At 43.5% G+C, this 17,148-nt stretch overlaps 1 non-coding gene across 1 annotated transcript; it reads left to right on the forward strand.

Moving 5' to 3' along the window:
- The first annotated feature begins 5,660 nt into the window (after positions 1–5,660).
- trnae-uuc (transfer RNA glutamic acid (anticodon UUC)) lies at positions 5,661–5,732 on the forward strand. Its single transcript has one exon. It is a non-coding gene; the product is annotated as a tRNA-Glu (tRNA).
- The last annotated feature ends 11,416 nt before the right edge of the window (positions 5,733–17,148 follow it).

The raw sequence follows: 17,148 nt of genomic DNA on the forward strand, positions 1-17,148 counted from the left end.
GTGGAAAAAAGTTAGCATCCATCCTCCAGCTTCACTGTGCTAATGTGTTTATATTATGCAAACCATAGCTGTGTAGCTAGGACATCATTATATACCAGCTACTCTAAATTCACTAACCCTATAAACGTCACTGCTTTTTAGTTTTCTGTCTTCATTTATGTCGGAAGTGACAGCAGAGCTGTACGTTTTAATTTTTCAGTGAGAACGTGATATATCCTCTTTAGATGGAAACTAGCGAGCTAACTCCCTGCTAACTTCAAACTCAGTTAAACTTCATAAATTCTGTTTTCATGGATGCCTGGATGTTAAACAGTTACCCCTGGTAGAGCAGCCACACTGATAATTTTATTAAAGATGAAAAAATTTAGGCAGTTTTTAACTCTCAGTGACGCCGCAGTGTTCGTTTTGGGACCTGAAGCGGAGTTTGGGCGGCTAATTACGTCAGACTTAAGACCGGATAAAAGTCCAACGTACGCTAGCAGCAGCGCCTTATGGCAGCACAGAAGTTTGAGATGTATTTTTAAAAGGTAAGAATTTAAAAACAAGTCTATATGTCATAAGCACTCATTCCAGCTGTATGCTAAGCACGGGAACTATTTGAAGGCTACATGACACACATGGTGACCCCAAATTCTGAACCCTGCTAACACCACACTTACTTAAGGTGTCTGGAACAGGGGAAACATCTCCCAGTTACATTGGCATGTTCTGAATGAAACATACCTCCCACTCCCACTAGAGTCAGTCTGGCAGACAGGTATCCTGAAGCTTAACCCTACTTTTGATTGGAAGGGTGTTTGGATCCCTCTGGGAATCCTGATCAACAACAAATACGCTTAAATTTCATACACAGCATGAATATGACTCCATGTGGACTCAGATGTTTCGGGCACTGGTTTATCTCATGGTAAGAATGGTGACCAGTTTTGTCAGAAAGGTTTTAACACATTTAACGGCAGATAAAAATTCGGTCGCCACCAGGTGCAAACCTTGTTGCCTGGGGTGGTTGATCAGTTTTACTGATGATACTAATCTTAAGCTTTCAAATGAGTGTTTTAAAGTTTAGCAGAGATGATGGAGGATCTTAAAATCTTACTGAAATGAGACCCGGGGATTTACTGAAACATAACCAAACATAAACTAAAGCACAGTGTAAAGCTAAAACAGGGTTTGTACAATTCTACTGAGTTTGAAGCAAGTATGTGGCATTTTTTTATTTATTTATTTATTCCTTTATTCTTGAACTCTCATACGCAGCTTTCCTGTATTTTCTTTAAGTAGTTTTAAGAACTATTTCCCCGGGCTTCTTGAAGGACATTCAAAGCTCTTCTCTGGATGTTGTCTGCCTGTTGTTCTGGTGTCCAGATGACTCCACACTGCTTCAGTAGTGTTGATGTCTGAGCTCTGGTGAGGCCAATCCATGACTGATTGTCGATGTGTCTCGGATCACTCGCATGCTGAAAAATGGAGCTGTTGCTATTCAGATGCTTTCCAAATGGTATTGCACGGTGGATCAAACTCTGAATGTAATTTTCTGCTGACCTCCTCTGTACACACTGCCGACGATTTGAAATCTTTTGAGGACACTGCAAAGTTTTCAGCTAATAGCTGTTTGGAGTCACCTTGTTGTTACAAAAATATAATTTTATACCTGTCAGACCGCCAGTAAGTGCCTAAAGATACAAGTTAAAGTTGGTTGTTTGGTAAGTTGTCTGTTATCTTTAGACAAAATAAATGATATAAATAAAAAGAAATAAAAACATTTGTTCACGTTACATTTATTTTATTCTCATACGAGCTCCATTTTTTCTCCTGCTGTTCCTGACTCTGTCCTGCTGCTCTTATTTTGAAAGTGGCAACATCCTGATGAAGTGCAGCAGATTGAAGGTTTCTTTTCTGCCTCATGAAGGTTTTCTGATTCTAATGTGGGTCTATTTTCATTAAAGACGGGAAGCTGGAGGACTGTATTTTGAGATTGTGAGATCTGCCAAAACTCAAAGATCGATTTCTGCCCCAGAAACACAGAAACATCAGAAATTAACAGATGTGTCAATAAAAACTTAATCAACATAAAATATAAAATCTATTACTGACATTTGGACAGTTTATTTTTTATTAATCTTTTCTATATTCAGGTTTATTTATGAAAAACGCTCATGACAAAAAAAAATCTTTCATTAAAAATAAAAGTAATATGAAAATTTATGTCATTTTCATTGATACTTTATATTATAAACGTTGAAAAATTATGGTGAAAAAACTGAATTACATAAAACTTAACTTTAATTACATAAAAAAATAAAAAAATTACATAAAAAATTAAATAACTACAAGTGTGAAGATCCTAAAAAAAAGCTGTGATGATGACAAATAAAAAAGATTTATTTTATTTAAAAAAGTAAATAAATAAAATTTGAACTTCTTTGTCAAATTGTTACTTTATTTTTACATTTTTCTACAATTTCTTCATGTGATGAAATCCTATTTTGTGTATTGATTGCTGGACATGTGTGAGACTTTTTTATTGAATTAAAATAAATGAATTAAGAGGACAAAGAGCTGATGCTCATCAGAAAACTGTTTCTTTGCTTCCAGCTGTTTTGATAGCGCTGTGCCCACCCCCACCAACATTAGCAGAACAAAAGGCACACACAAACACATAAATCACTGGCATTCTCACACTCAGACAGACAAACACTGAGACTCCTCCTGTAACTGTCTGTTCTCACATTCTCCAGCTCAGCAGGACAGAAGCAGGGAATTCTGGGAAATAAAAACCTCCTGATGTGTACTTACAGACTTCCTGCAGGTCGGCTTTTCTCTCATACACAGATTTTCCCATTTTTCCCACCAAGCGCCTGTCTGGAGCCGGTGCCTCAGCACACTCTCATTATTCATACATAAACAGCCCAGAAGCCACACAAACTGGCTCTACTGTGCTTACTGGTTACACTGGTTAAAGTATTTATGAGCACAGCCACAAACAAGGGTCGCTGACTGAAGTACTGCCCAGTATTTAAACTGTAAAACATGACATCAAGAGCAGCCATCAAAGCTGAGAGGTGATGCTGTACTTTCAATCTGTCTGTCAGACTGAGAAGATCTGAAGCCATGAATCAGCAAGTCTGTGCAGCAACTCACACCCAGCCAAGAAATCAAGCTAGTAAATGATGTAAAAGATATTTACTTCACATTAAAAGCAAGCAGACTCTATCAGATAATTCAAATAACTTAAGGTAAAGCTGCAAGTGCCAAAAACTGCAGTTCCTGTAACGGCCACTTGAGGCTGACCTCAAAAGTGAGTCAGTCCTGTAGTTTAGATCCTACTGCAAAAAATATTTTGCCGTCTATGGATAATTTTTGCCTTCATAACATCCATACAAGCAGAAACGGCCCTAACCAATCTGGCGCCCTAGGCAAGATTTTAGGTGGCGCCCCCCTACATCAGCAGTGTAGTGTAATGTTGTAACAAATAATATTTCTATTAAATAAGCTTTACTTTGCATTTTAATTAACGTGGGATTATTTTTTGTATTTAGAAATAATAGTACCAACTTTTTTTTTTTTTCAACATTTGTGGCACTGGCGTGGCGCCCCCTGATGGACGGCGCCCTTAGCATTTGCCTATACGGCCTATGCCACGGGCCGGCCCTGCATACAAGGCATGATTTCTTTTTACATTAATCTTCCTGGATCACAGAAAATATAAAAGACACACATTGCTACTGTGTGTTTGTTCTGCAGTCCTGCTTTGAAGCCACCTGTTAGTTGATACTTTACAATCTGGTTGATTAATAAGAAAACCCTGATTTTAGCATAAAACCTCTATATCATCAGGAGCAATCAGACTTTGAAGAGATATTTCCATGAATGGGGCAAATACAGAAGAAGGAAAATGTACTGAATCGAATGACCTGACAGCTTTTAAGCATCAGGGACAACAACCCACCACACAGATGGAGGATATCGCTGCTTCCTGCATTCATACACCAGCGTCTTGTCTCACATGTGGGTGTGCTATTCCTTGTTTGGCAAAGGCATCAGCGGCACAAGTGAAGAAAAGCAGCTCCTTTTATTTTTACCGCCCTCAAACTGCAGATCTGCACTCCCCCTGGAGTTCAAGGAGATTAATTAAATGATTTTAACGATATTTGCATCTGTTTTTTATGACCTCTCTGGTTATTGTGTTCTTCTGCTGTTTTTCTGTTCATTGTTCCCGAAGGTTTTAATCTCACTCAAGCTGCCTGATTAAAAAAAACATGAAACATGTCAAAGGCTTTATCAAATGATCAAACGTGATTCTACAGCAGGCTGAAATCTAAAAGTGAAGGACGGTGGTGCAGAGTTAGAGTTAACACTGATTGGAAAAACATGCTTCAGCTGTTTCAGGCCAGCAGTTGATGCTTTAACGTTCACTAACAAGTTTAACAGCTGCTAAAAAACAGCAAAATCTTAAGAAACAGATTAACAGCCATCTTTGTGAAATGACTTTTGTTAGGTTTTAATAAACAATTAGTTCCCCAGTAACTGCACATGTGCCATGAATACTTATTACTTATTACTCACAGCAAGTTTGATGTTTACAGGGTGATTCACAGAGATCGGTCCATAATGAGAACTGCAGAGTCTCTACTTAGCAGTGCGCACACACACACACACACACACACACACACACACACACACACATGCACACAGGGCTCTGCAACATCATAAATCTGCTCTAGCACTGGTCTGTTACATAACATATTGACATGTCTGTCCAAATGCAGCAATTAGCATGACTTAAACCTGTTAAAATGACGTCTGAATCTGTGTCAGCTCTCCTCGTGTGTTGCCCACAGCATGCAGGAGAAAAAGAAAAAGAAAACCAGAGCTACATTTATACACGTGGAGTTGTATTAATAACACGCTAACTCGTTCAGAGTCCTGCAGTAAAAAGTCTCGGGTCAGCTGTTAAACACAGATTTCAGGTTTTTATGGCAGACTTGCTTTTAATCAGGAAACCTTTATGAAAAACCCACAGTGCCTTTTAATATCAGAATGGTTAGCACTTCTAACAGAAGAAACTGGTTCTCCTTCAGCTACCTCCCATTGATTGAAGCTTTCAGAGAGAAAACATGTTTATATTATGTTATTTTAGTTTCTTGCTCCTTCATCAGGCCTTTTTGTTTTTTAACTAACAAATCTGAGCTGCTTATGGTAGATTATTGGTGATTATTGAAATGAACTGGCTGGATTTGTGCTTGTAAATCGGCACCTTATTAATAGATTATTTGGACTTTTCATTTGCTTATTTAGGATTCATTCGTTCATACAGGAGTGCGTCTGCTCCTCTCTGTCAGCCCAACAAGACGAAGCTGTAGATCTCACCTTTGGAGGGAATTCGATGTCACCAATCAGGCAAGTCACGCAGCACAAGTATGTCCAGGATCTTTTGTAAGTCTACTGATTCTCGAAGTGAGTCAATTTCTCTTTTGTTTGGTTGACAGTAGTTTTCACACTGAAACACTGGTGCTTAGTGGCTTAATGACAAATCAGATGATTTCCCAGTATCATCTCGTTTGCCGTTAGATTCTCCTGGATGTTAGGTGTCACCGCTTAGAAAATATCTCACACAACAAATAAGTGTTGGCAAGTATTGTTGCACAAACTGCAGCTTGTCCCATATGGTCTAGCGGTTAGGATTCCTGGTTTTCACCCAGGCGGCCCGGGTTCGACTCCCGGTATGGGAACCCCCTTTTTCCTCGAGTTTTTACCCAAATTTGCTGTGCAAGAAACTGCACAATCAGAATCAGAGACACTTTATTTATCCCCAAGGGGCAATTAAGATACAAATAATGACAATGACAATAAAAAGCTCTAAGTCTCTTATTTCAGTGAATATGGCGTCACTTTGGAATAACCTTTGTCGTAAGGTGCTGTTCACCACTCGGTGGGTATAAAGGGGCCCTTAACTGTTCTTTGCTCTGTAGACTGTTTCAAGCAGCTCTAAAAACCAGGACTGGGGGTACATCTTTAGTCCCCCCAGGGATCAAAATAATTTAGCAGATCTAGGCTCATGTGGACCAGAGGTGGCCAATCCCCTTCACCCCTGCTGGGAAATCACGTTGCTTTGTTGAGCCAAACAGTCAGAGATAGTTTAGCCACACTCTTAGTAAACTCTGTTTATAGTGTGGCTGACAGAGCTAAGCTAGCTGATGTTGACTAACTAGCACAATGGAGGTGATTCGGAGCAACATGGCAGTGAGAAAGTAAACAATATTTGGCCACTTTAAGCAACTGTTGGTGAAATAACAACACAAAGTGGGCGGGACTTGAGGTAAACATCTTAACTTTCAGGTCAGCAACTTGAGCAACTACCACTGAGAGTGAAGAACACCACTGACTGACATTAGACGGTTTTCTACTGATTTTTCTTGACTTTAACCACAAAATTATTTTTTCCCTCCCCAATTTTAACACCCCTGCCACTCTAACCTGATGCTTTTTATTGCTGTTAATGATGAGATAAAAACAAGTAAGCAACTTTTTGCTTCCTGTAGAAGAATCTTAAGCGTTACACTGAATTGTATTATTGCTTTTCGACGGTCTGTCAAAGTTGAACTGAGCATGTTTCTAACAGGAAAAGTCAGATGACACTGTTGGATAAAGGTGGTTTATGGGGAGCTGTGGTTAAGTTGGTCCATTGGAGAATCAACACAGTGGAATTTGGCACCGACCAATCAGGGCAGCTGCTGAGAGCCGGCTTCTAATTCAGGAGCAGAGAGAGTATTCATTAAACACAGAGACAGAGAGAGATAAACACCGGCTTCACTGCGGAGATTTCAAATACTTTGAGCGTCTAAATACAGAACGTGGATGAGAAACTGGATTCACACAGAGGGTACAGAGGGCACACATGCAGATGCTGTGGGAAGGAGGAGCCGTGACCTCACACTAACTGTAGAAATGCTGTAATCAGTGTCACTCTGTGGTTTTTGGTATTTAAAAGCATTTTTATTTATAAACTCTTTGCACAGCTTTAGTGTCTCCTGCATGAAGCAGATGGACCTCATTTGCTTTGAGCGCTACATTTCTGTCTGTGAAGGTCAGGTCATCATAGTACTACATTTCCCATAACACACCTGAGGCTCCCTGCACTAACTGGGGTCAGAGAGGGCGAGGTGATGCAGCCGCTGCCCCCTGCTGGAAATGCACACACACTGCACACTGGTGACAGGACGCGACCCTCATCTTTTTTCCCCACGAGGGTCTCTGTTTTGTTGTGTCTGACACCGCCGGGGGTAGAAAATAAGAGCGGGCGAGAGACTCTGACCCAGAGGGAGAGAGAGAGAACTTCAAACAGCTGATGTTTAGATGAGATATGAAACTGCAGATAAAACAGCAGACCAGTGTACTTCAGTGTGTGTGTGTTGTTTTTGTTTCTTCAGATGAATCTGCTCTGATATCAGAATAGATAAAAGTGTGATTTTATAAAACTAATTTTCTCCAAATTCCATTTTTCATAGTGTATGTTTGAGGTATATTTTATTTTATTTATATTTATTTAACACAATTCAGTGGCTACATCTGAACTTCAAGGATAGAAACAAAATATCGATCATATCTCACTACTATCAATCCAATATCAATACCAGCGTTGGTATCAATAGTATAGATATTTGGAGTAATTGATTTGGACCCATCTAGCCCCCCTTTAGTAGCTAATGCCCGAGTACCAAAAACTGCAGTTCCGCCTTTGGCCGCTTGAGGCAGACTCCAAAACCAAATAAGTTGTCTTAGGGTCCCAGGTTAAAATGTCCAATGTTACAGCAGAGATAAGCCTATCACAGCTATCATAGATTGAGAAGCCGGGTACATCCCGCAGACAGGTCGCTGTTCACGCCAATGTTCAATTTAGAAGCACAAATGAACGTAACGCCATGTACGTCTTTGAACTCCAGGAGGACGCCAGAGTTCACAGAAAAGAAGCTGCATGCAAAAAAAGTCTAGCCTGGATTCGAACTCAGGACCTTCGTGGTGTGAGGTGCTAGCGCTAACCACCGGACCAGCATGCTGCAGATTTAATTAGCTTAGCTTGGATTTTATAGACCAACACTATAATATGTGTATAAAGAGGATGCTAAATATGAAGTATGCAATGAAAAAATGTAACTGTCCAGATCTGTAGTTGAGGAATTGCTGGAATGAACATGCTGACCGGGAGAGTCCCAGGCGTTCACACTGGCCAAGGAAGAGATTTAATATGCTTCTGATCTACGAACGCCTGCACCGTCCTTCTGACAGGGCCACAGGGCGGGGTGCTGCTGCAAGAATGGCACAAATACAGCTTGGAGCATTTCATCTCTGTCGAGTCAGATTTGCACCACGAGTAATCAGATCAGAGGTGGTGCTCCTGGTCCATGCAAGTCTGCAGGAACAGCTGGGACACGCAGCCTGCCAACAGCCCACCCGGCCTCGGTCAGCATCAGGCAGTCACGGCAGGGTGACATTGACGCTGTGCATACACTGCTTTATTGTGTTCTGAGAATTCAGTAAACTGAAGCAGTGATGAGTTGTACAAGCGAGACAAGTTAGCAATGACTAAAACCAAACTTCACCAAATATGTTCGGGTTTTCTAGGAGACTCAAACAATTTGCTGAGAAATGGATAAAAAAACACACTTGACGTCTCATGACATAAAATCTGTTTCTTTTTTTTGCTACAGAGCTTGAACTGAAGAGATATATAACTTGTGACGATAAAGAAAAAGTATCTGAGGCCGTCCTCCGAGCACGTTTGACCCAAGAAACTGAAAAACTGATCCAGGACCTGTGATTGTGTTACTTTCAGGTCAACCTGTAACCTCACCAGCAGCAGCACAGAGACAGAGGCTGAGCTCTCTGATTGGACGTGTGTCACAGCAGGGGTCTCGGGGAGTTGTAAATGGTCTTCTGTGTCAATCCGTGGCTCCGCCCTCTGAGCTGCTGTATGTGCGATGTCACTGCGACATCACCTGAACGCCACGCTGTATCGTTCAGCGGATAAAACCAGGACACTAACTCTGAATCTGAAAAGAGTCTTTAAAAAGGTCTGACCCCGTCAGGCAGAGGTGTCCTCACTACCACGGTTTTTAAACTGAAATTTATCCACACACACACACACACACACACAGAAACACACACACACAGACAGTGCCTGGGGGTTGAAAGGTTATTGGCTGCCTGGCTGGATCTCTCAACCAATCCACTGCGAGTATTCAGAGTTGGGATTTTGTGCATTGTTGCTGTGCAGAGAATCAGCAGCGTGACCTACATTCATCCTCGACACACACACACAAACACACGCACTGTAAGAAACACACACACAGGTGCTGAGTGTGTGAATCAGTGTGTGTTTGGCTCAAAGGCACAGAGGCACCAGCTTCATCAATACTACATGTGTGTATTCTCTGGAGGGCGCGTGTGTTGTTGTGTCTCTGTGAGGGCCGGGCTGAGCTGCGGGACGCGTCCTTCACAAAGCCGAGCAGCATCCAAACCTCCTCGCTCTCTGAGATCATCACATGGCTTTAATGCTGATACAGGCAGGGACACGACGGCGTTAACTAGAGCGCCGTGCACACACAATTCTCCGATCAGTTCAACAGGAGAGACAAAGGAAACACGGAGGAGACGGTTTCTGTCGGGATGAAATCATCCCATCCAGCGTCTGTTTTCCCAAAAAAACATTCCTGCACCAAACGCTGCTTCCCGTCAGCGAGAAAAGACTCGGATCTATAAAACAAATCCAATAAAATCTGAGACATCTTCGTGTTGAACTGAAGCCAGCAGAGCCGTCTCAGTGCCGCTGCTTTTCTCTCCATCTGTCAGCACTGTCATCCGGTTTGAATAACCTTTATTGAACTGCCGGAGCGCGCGTGGGCTCGGTGCTGAAGCTGACAAACTCAGGGACAAACTCCTGCCCCTCCAAGCTGCTCTCACACATGCACTGCTGCCCTGAATCTTCCTGAATTAACTTTCTGTTCATTTTGACCCAAAATATTTTGATTTTAAACCTGCATCATCTGCTCCCGGGAGAACCAGACTCACCACGGTGTTTCCTTGAAGCTTGAAGGCTCTTTAAATCTTGCTGAAGCTTTGGGAAAGGCTGAGCTCTGCTGATCCTAACAGGACTTGAGTGTGGAGTCTGTCAGCACTGTCACTGGGTCTTATTGGTATTTTGACACCTGGAACATCGGCAGGGTTTAAGGATAAATGACGGTGATGTCCTCATGAGTGGGTGTAGTAGTAGAAGACGTTGCCTGCCAGAAACTTAAAGATACTGGTGAAGGCAAAGTTTAGCTAAATCTAATTGGGCTAGTGAGGAGAAGAGGCGCTGCTCTTCTCTCCATCTGTCAACACGCTCATCCAGTTTGAATTAGCTTTATTGCATCTTTCAGGACAGCATGGAGGACAAACTTCTGCTTCCCGTCTGGCTCACACATGCTACATGCTAATCTAAAATAAACACATGGAAACAACTAAAATTAATAATTGGGGGACGCGTTGAAATGACAGCGTAGTAAAGCGAGTGCTTCACTGAAACCTGCACCTTTCTGGGCAAACACGGGGTCTAACTCTTGCCCCTCTTGGCTCACACATGCACTGCAGCCCTGACCTCTTCTAGAGACTACCTGACATATGATCACATATTAAACTGCCTTTAACACATCTGATATTTGCCCATGTGAGAACAGTGCAGGTAAGACAGATCCACACACAGGAAGAACCTCTACTCTGACCATGCTTGAGACAAGACAAGAGATTCTGCACGTGAGAGAGGAAAACGGAAAACAGCCACAGATACAAACATGAAGCCTGAGAAATGTTCTTCACTGCTGCCTGCGGCTGACAGCGATGAAGGCGTGAGCTGGGGATAGAAGAAGGAGCAACAGCAAAGAGATGAATACCATCACACCTGCAGATCGCTCAGTAACAGCCGAGGACTTCTGGTTTGTGAAGTCCTGATCGCATTCAGAGCAGTTTACTTGTTACCCATCACTCTGCAGCACACATTCACTCTGCACAAACTGAATATAAGAAACAAACACAGGCACAGTCATGACTTCAAAACCTCAAGCTGAAAATTTTTCTCAGCTTTTACTGTGGACGTGATTAATGCTGCACTCTCATTGCGGCTGACCCTAAAGCATACCAAACCTTATTGTCTTTCTTGGGATTAATGAGGACCATAATTTAGAGCACAAACCTCGTGTCGTAATAAATAAGAGTTGAAACAAGCGACTTGGACCATAAACTAGACCAAAAGAATTTACTGAGTTCAAAGAGACCAGGGAAGCTGCAGGGTCTTTTTTGCATGGACTTCAATACAATCAAACTTCTTTTTACAACCAGACAAGTCGCCCCCTGCTGGTCATTGGAAAGAAGGCAGGTTCAATGCGCTTCCACGTGACCTTCACTTTTCACACTACGTGCACCTTCGATCAGCTGATGAGTGTTTCCGTATCCCCGCCTATCACCGTAACCTTCTGCATCATTTGCTCCTTTCTCCCCGCGTGTCCTTGCATTATAATCAATAATGTAATCAACGAAACAGCATTTAATCTCAAACCAGATGTTTGCAGATGTTCTACATTAGCGGTCCCCAACCTTTTTTGCGCCACAGACCAGTTTATGTCCGACAATATTTTCATGGACCGGCGTTTAAGGTGTCGCGGATAAATACAACAAAATAAAACCAGTACAGGCACCAAAAAAAGGAGATTTATTCATAACACACAGGAAAAGACCGAGGGAAACCGAGTTAACTGTAAAGATGGTAAAAACCCTGAAAACCATCAATTTCACACCCGAGCCTGAACTCTCGCGGCCTGGTACCAAACGATTCACTGACTGGCCTGGGATTGGGGACCACTCTTCTACATGACTATATGCTTTATGCATCTGAAACATCTGTGGTGTCCGAGTGAATTGGTGACATCTGGAAGGACAGGAAGCAGAGGATCTGACATCACTTCCTGTTTAAATAAACTAAGGCCATCTTATTGAATCTCTCTGAGCAACATATCAGTTCACACAGAAACGACTGCAAAGCATCAAAAAGGAACTTTAAACAGGATAAAAAGGTTAAAGGTCAAATAAAGAGAAGGTAAAGGAAGCTCGGTTAGGCGAGTCATGTCAGCTCATGTTCCACACTGACCCATGTTCATGAACTTTGGGTAATGACTGAAAGAATAAAACCACAAGTATAACTCTCTCCAGCCACCTGCGCGGGGTGCCCGCGGCTGATTTAGGACTCTCAGGAGGGATTACACTTGCCGCTGAGCCGGGAGTGGCAGGGGATCCCCTAAGAGGAGCTGAAGGAGGCTACTAGAGAGAGAGAGAGAGAGAGGAGCCTGAGTGCCTCGGCTCCCTCGATGCCGCCATGAGCCTGAAACGGAATAAGCTGCTTTACTAAAATAGAGAGAGAGGAGGAAAGAAAGAGTGAAAAGTAGTGAAAAAAGGAGCAAAACAGCAAAACGAAAAGAAAAAAACAAGTGTAAAGAAATTAAAAAGCAAAGTATACAAAGAAAAATCAATAAAAGAAGAAAAATAGAAAAATCAAGGAAACAGGAACAAACATGCAAAAGAAAGTTTGAAAGAAGCCACAAAAAAAATTAAGAAAGAGGAAAAGCAAAATATATAAAGAAGAAAAAGATCTAAACAAAAGCAAGAAAGAATTGGGTGAAATTTTATTCTATGGCTCTATGCTGCAAAGTCTCTGCATCACTTTGCTCTGACAGCTTCTTGTCGGTGAAAAACAAACGCAGAAGCCTCGAGCTGCCTGCTTTCTGCTGACTGTCTCCAGCAGAAGCTTCAAGGCTCTCCTAAAACAAGCACACAGCTGAAGGCTGGTTCAGCTGACCCTAACCGGACTCGAACGTGGACACACCGACCTCTGTGCAGGTGCAAACGCCCGTCAGAGTGATCAGACTCAGACTTGGTGTTCTGCAGGACCGGCTCCACATGCAGCCTGAAGGTCCTCATTAATACAGTAAACATGGGCCGTGAGTCTGAGAGAAAAATCTGAATTCATCAGATTTAATGTTCAGCTCTGACCAGCACGTTAAATCCTCTAATCCTCCTCTCTCTCTCTCTCTCTCTCTCTCTCAGTTTTAATTTGCTTTATGGAGCGAGCACAGAAACAGACAAACAGCAGAAGAAGAGAGTTCAAACTCCAGGAAACACACACCAACGATTACCACACACACATACACACAAACATCCATCTGCTCCTGCAGCAAAACAACAAGTCTGTCCCCCTCAGCTCCCATTATCCTGCTCTCAGAAATAAGCGTCCTGCACACATCTCAGCCTGCTACCAACACTTCTACACAACACTACACTGCTGCAACGCTTTTCCATCCACGAAACAAGATAAAGTCGCTTACTCGGTGTCACAGTCAATCTGCAAACTCGTAAACATGTAGTGAGCCAGCTGGAATCACCAGGATTTCCCCACTGATTACTCAAAATGTGATCTAATGTCATCTGTAAAAGCTGAACACAGCCACTGTCACGCCGCCTGTGAGTGGACTCAACATGTTGATGCCTCAGCATCGGAGCCTGTAGTGATGACAAAATCAGGACAACAGGGCGGAGTGCTGCGTGATCATGCAGGCCGGTTTTTGTCTTTGTTGTCTCCGTTACTGTTTGTTTGCTTGTTTCACTGACATTTTGTGTCTTAAAGGCAGAAGCAGAGACGAGGTCTACACATTAGCTGAGGCTAGAAGTCCTACATGAGCTGGATGTATATGCAGTAATGTTAACATGCATGTCCCTGTTATGTGGTGCTAACAGCACAAAGTATCAAGGCCCAGTACAGTGATTTGAATAGTTTCCCCCATTATAACAACTCTAAGAGGTGTAATTTTTTTCTTTACCTCTCATACACCTGTGTAATTAAGCTAGGGAGCATGGCTAATCACTGTTCACATAGCTATATTGCAGCTAGCTGGAGGTGCTGCATGGAGCCTGTTCACTGCAGTTTTAATGCATTTATTGTACAAACATAGTGTCCTGCTGTGTGGTACAGTTCATCCAAAGCATTTATGCTTCATTTTTGGTTAATTAGAACTAATTAACGGTTATCTCTGCATCGTACGCGTACAGTTTGTTGACGCAGCTTGCTAATTAAGCTAACTAGTTTTAGCTAATAGCTTCACTCCACCCTGTGGTGTAAATATGGTAACTTCCTGCCCTAAAAGACCAACATGATCTCAACCAGTAACACTGAGGTTTCAAAATCCGGATTCCAGAACTAATGGTAATTCAAAGGTGGCTACGTCCATCTTTTATATACAGTATATGGGGAGTTATTTGCTTTTAGAGCTAGCCTCATGTGTTGCTCGAGGAACTGCAGTTCATGTTTCTGATGTGGAGGTTGCAGCTTGTAGCTGACTAAACACACAGTTTTTTAAAAGGAATAAAGCTCCATTAGCAGCTACAGCCTCTGTTAGAGTTTACTGAAAACTTTGATTTGTTCCTTTCAGTTTATCGACATTTCTAGGATGTGTTAATTGAACAGAGCTCTCCAGGTCATGCCTCAGCATGTCAGTTGTGTTAAGGTCAGGCTTTCTTCTTCACTCTGGTTTTTGTTTCATTGTGGGCTTCAGCTCGTGCCTAAGCTTCAGGAGGAGTCTAATCCACTTCTGAGCCGCTTGAGTTAATGTGAGAAAATCTCCTCAGATTAAATTAATCTGCTTCAACACTCATTGAGTTTTTTCCTCACATCGGATGAATGAAGTCACCGAGCTGCTCCTGAACTCATTGCTGGACTTCTGATCTCAGTTTTACATCAACACTGAAGCAGGACACTGTTTCTTTGCTTGTTTGTAATAAACGTTAATAAAGAGTCTGGGAAAAAATATCTGCAGCACGGATCTACCTCCTCTCTGATTGGTCTATTTGGTTTTAATTTATACTCTGAACAAACCAGGAACACATCAGGACATCTAACTGACATGACTTTGGTTTTCCTTCAGTTTGGTGACATTTTTGTTCATCCTCAGGATGCACAGATTTGTGTTCAGGCAGACAAACCAGTATTTGTGTCTATATGTGGACCAGCCCTGCTTACAGTGGCTCCCCGAAGGCTCATTTTGAGCCTCACACAAGGCAGGACAGCAAGAATAGCTGTCTGTGTGTGTGTGTGTGTGTGTGTGTGTGTGTGTGTGTGTGTGTGTGTGTGTGTGTGTGTGTGTGTGTGTGTGTGTGTGTCCCAAAGCGACTGCACAGGGAGCACATCCGAGGGAGGAAAAATAAGGGAAAAGAAAGAAGGAGGTCAAAATAATGGTTCTACCGCCATCACAGCCGTGGGGGCTCCGCCCACCTGCAGTACTGTAGAGAGTACTAGTAACGCCATTGGATGAGAGCATGAAGGAGAAAGTACTTTACAGAGGTGCAGTTTTCATGTACTTCTAAGTATTTCTGTGTTAGGACGGTTTCTGCTGCAACTTCATTATATTTCAGATGCAAATGTTTGTACTCCGTAAAAATTTATTTTAAAGCTTTCATAACTTTTTCTTATTTTGCACATTTTATGATATAGTTCTGTTTGAATTATTACTGTATTTATTGCAGAGTTATGGCAGCTGACTCTCAGTATTGTAGACATATATGGCAGATAACAGTGTTACGTTTCGGTGTTGTCAGTGTTTTGTTTTAGGCGTGACTGTAATGTGTTTCCTGTTTTACTTTGAAAGTCTGTCTTATCTCAGTGTTTTCAGTTTACGCTTCCTTGTCTCGTCAGTTCTGATTTGCCCCAGCTGTGTTTCCCTCCTGTTGTCCCTTCCCTGATTGCTCCCTCTATGTATTTAAACCTTGTGTTTCAGTGTGTCATGGTCGCGATCTTCCCCCCCCCCCCCCCGTTGTAAATAGTTTGACGTCTTGTGTGTGGTGATGAAAATAAATGTCTTATTTTTGCTTTGATGTAAATAGGTGTCGATGCTTTCGTTTTGGGATTTTTGTGGAGAACCGTAGTAGTTTTTTTTTTTTTTTTTTTTTTTTCCCTTATTTTTATTTTTTCTACGTTGCACCCCGGTTGCCTAGGCCGGGGTGTAACATATGGGGGCTCGTCCGGGATCGCTGGAGGGTCCGAAGGAGGGACAGCTTCGGCCTTCTGTCTTCGCTGGAGGGTCCGGGGACCGCTTCAGCCTCCGTCTGTCTTCGCTGGAGGGCCCGGGGACCGCTCCAGCCTTCATCCGCCTTCGTTGGAGGGTCCGTGGGACCACTCCAGCCTTCGTCGTCTGCTGGAGGGTCAGGGGGACCGCTCCAGCCTCCATCAGTTTCATCTGCCTCCGCTGGAGGGTCCGAGGGACCGCTCCAGCCTTCGTCGTCTGCTGGAGGGTCAGTGGGACCGCTCCAGCCTTCATCAGCCTTCGTCCGTCTTCGCTGGAGGGTCCGTTGGAGGAACCGCTTCAGCCTTCGTCCGCCTTCGCTGGAGGATCCGAGGGACCGCTCCAGCCTTCTGCAGCTGGTGGGCTGCGTGTCCGTGTGTGCAGCTGGTGGGCTGCGTGTCCGTGTGTGCAGCTGGTGGGCTGCGTGTCCGTGTGTGCAGCTGGTGGGCTGCGTGTCCGTGTGTGCAGCTGGTGAGCTGCTCATCCGCCTTCGCTGGAGCGTCCAAGTGACCGCTCCAGCCTTCATCTGCTTCTGCTGGAGGGTCCGGGGGACCGCACCAGCCTTCGTCGTCTGCTGGAGGGTCCGTGGGACCGCTCCAGCCTCCATCAGCTTCGTCTGCCTTCATCCGCCTTCGCTGGGGGGGAGGGTCCGTGGGACCGCCCCAGCCTTTGTCGTCGCTGGAGGGTCCGTGGGACCGCCCCAGCCTTTGTCGTCGCTGGAGGGTCCGTGGGACCGCTCCAGCCTTCATCCGCCTTCGCTGGAGGGTCCGTGGGACCGCTCCAGCCTTCGTCGTCTGCTGGAGGGTCAGTGGGACCGCTCCAGCCTCCATCAGCTTCGTCTGCCTTCGTTTCAGCCTTCGTTTGTTTTGATCAAACATTTCACTTGGGGTTACATGTTTGATTTTTGGGTGGGGGGAACTGTTACGTTTCGGTGTTGTCAGTGTTTTGTTTTAGGCGTGACTGTAATGTGTTTCCTGTTTTACTTTGAAAGTCTGTCTTATCTCAGTGTTTT

Source organism: Diplotaxodon limnothrissa, linkage group LG20 (assembly GCF_057381915.1).
Source record: "Diplotaxodon limnothrissa isolate DT_005_m linkage group LG20, D_limnothrissa_male_GT1.1, whole genome shotgun sequence".
NCBI classification, from domain to species: Eukaryota; Metazoa; Chordata; class Actinopteri; order Cichliformes; family Cichlidae; genus Diplotaxodon; species Diplotaxodon limnothrissa.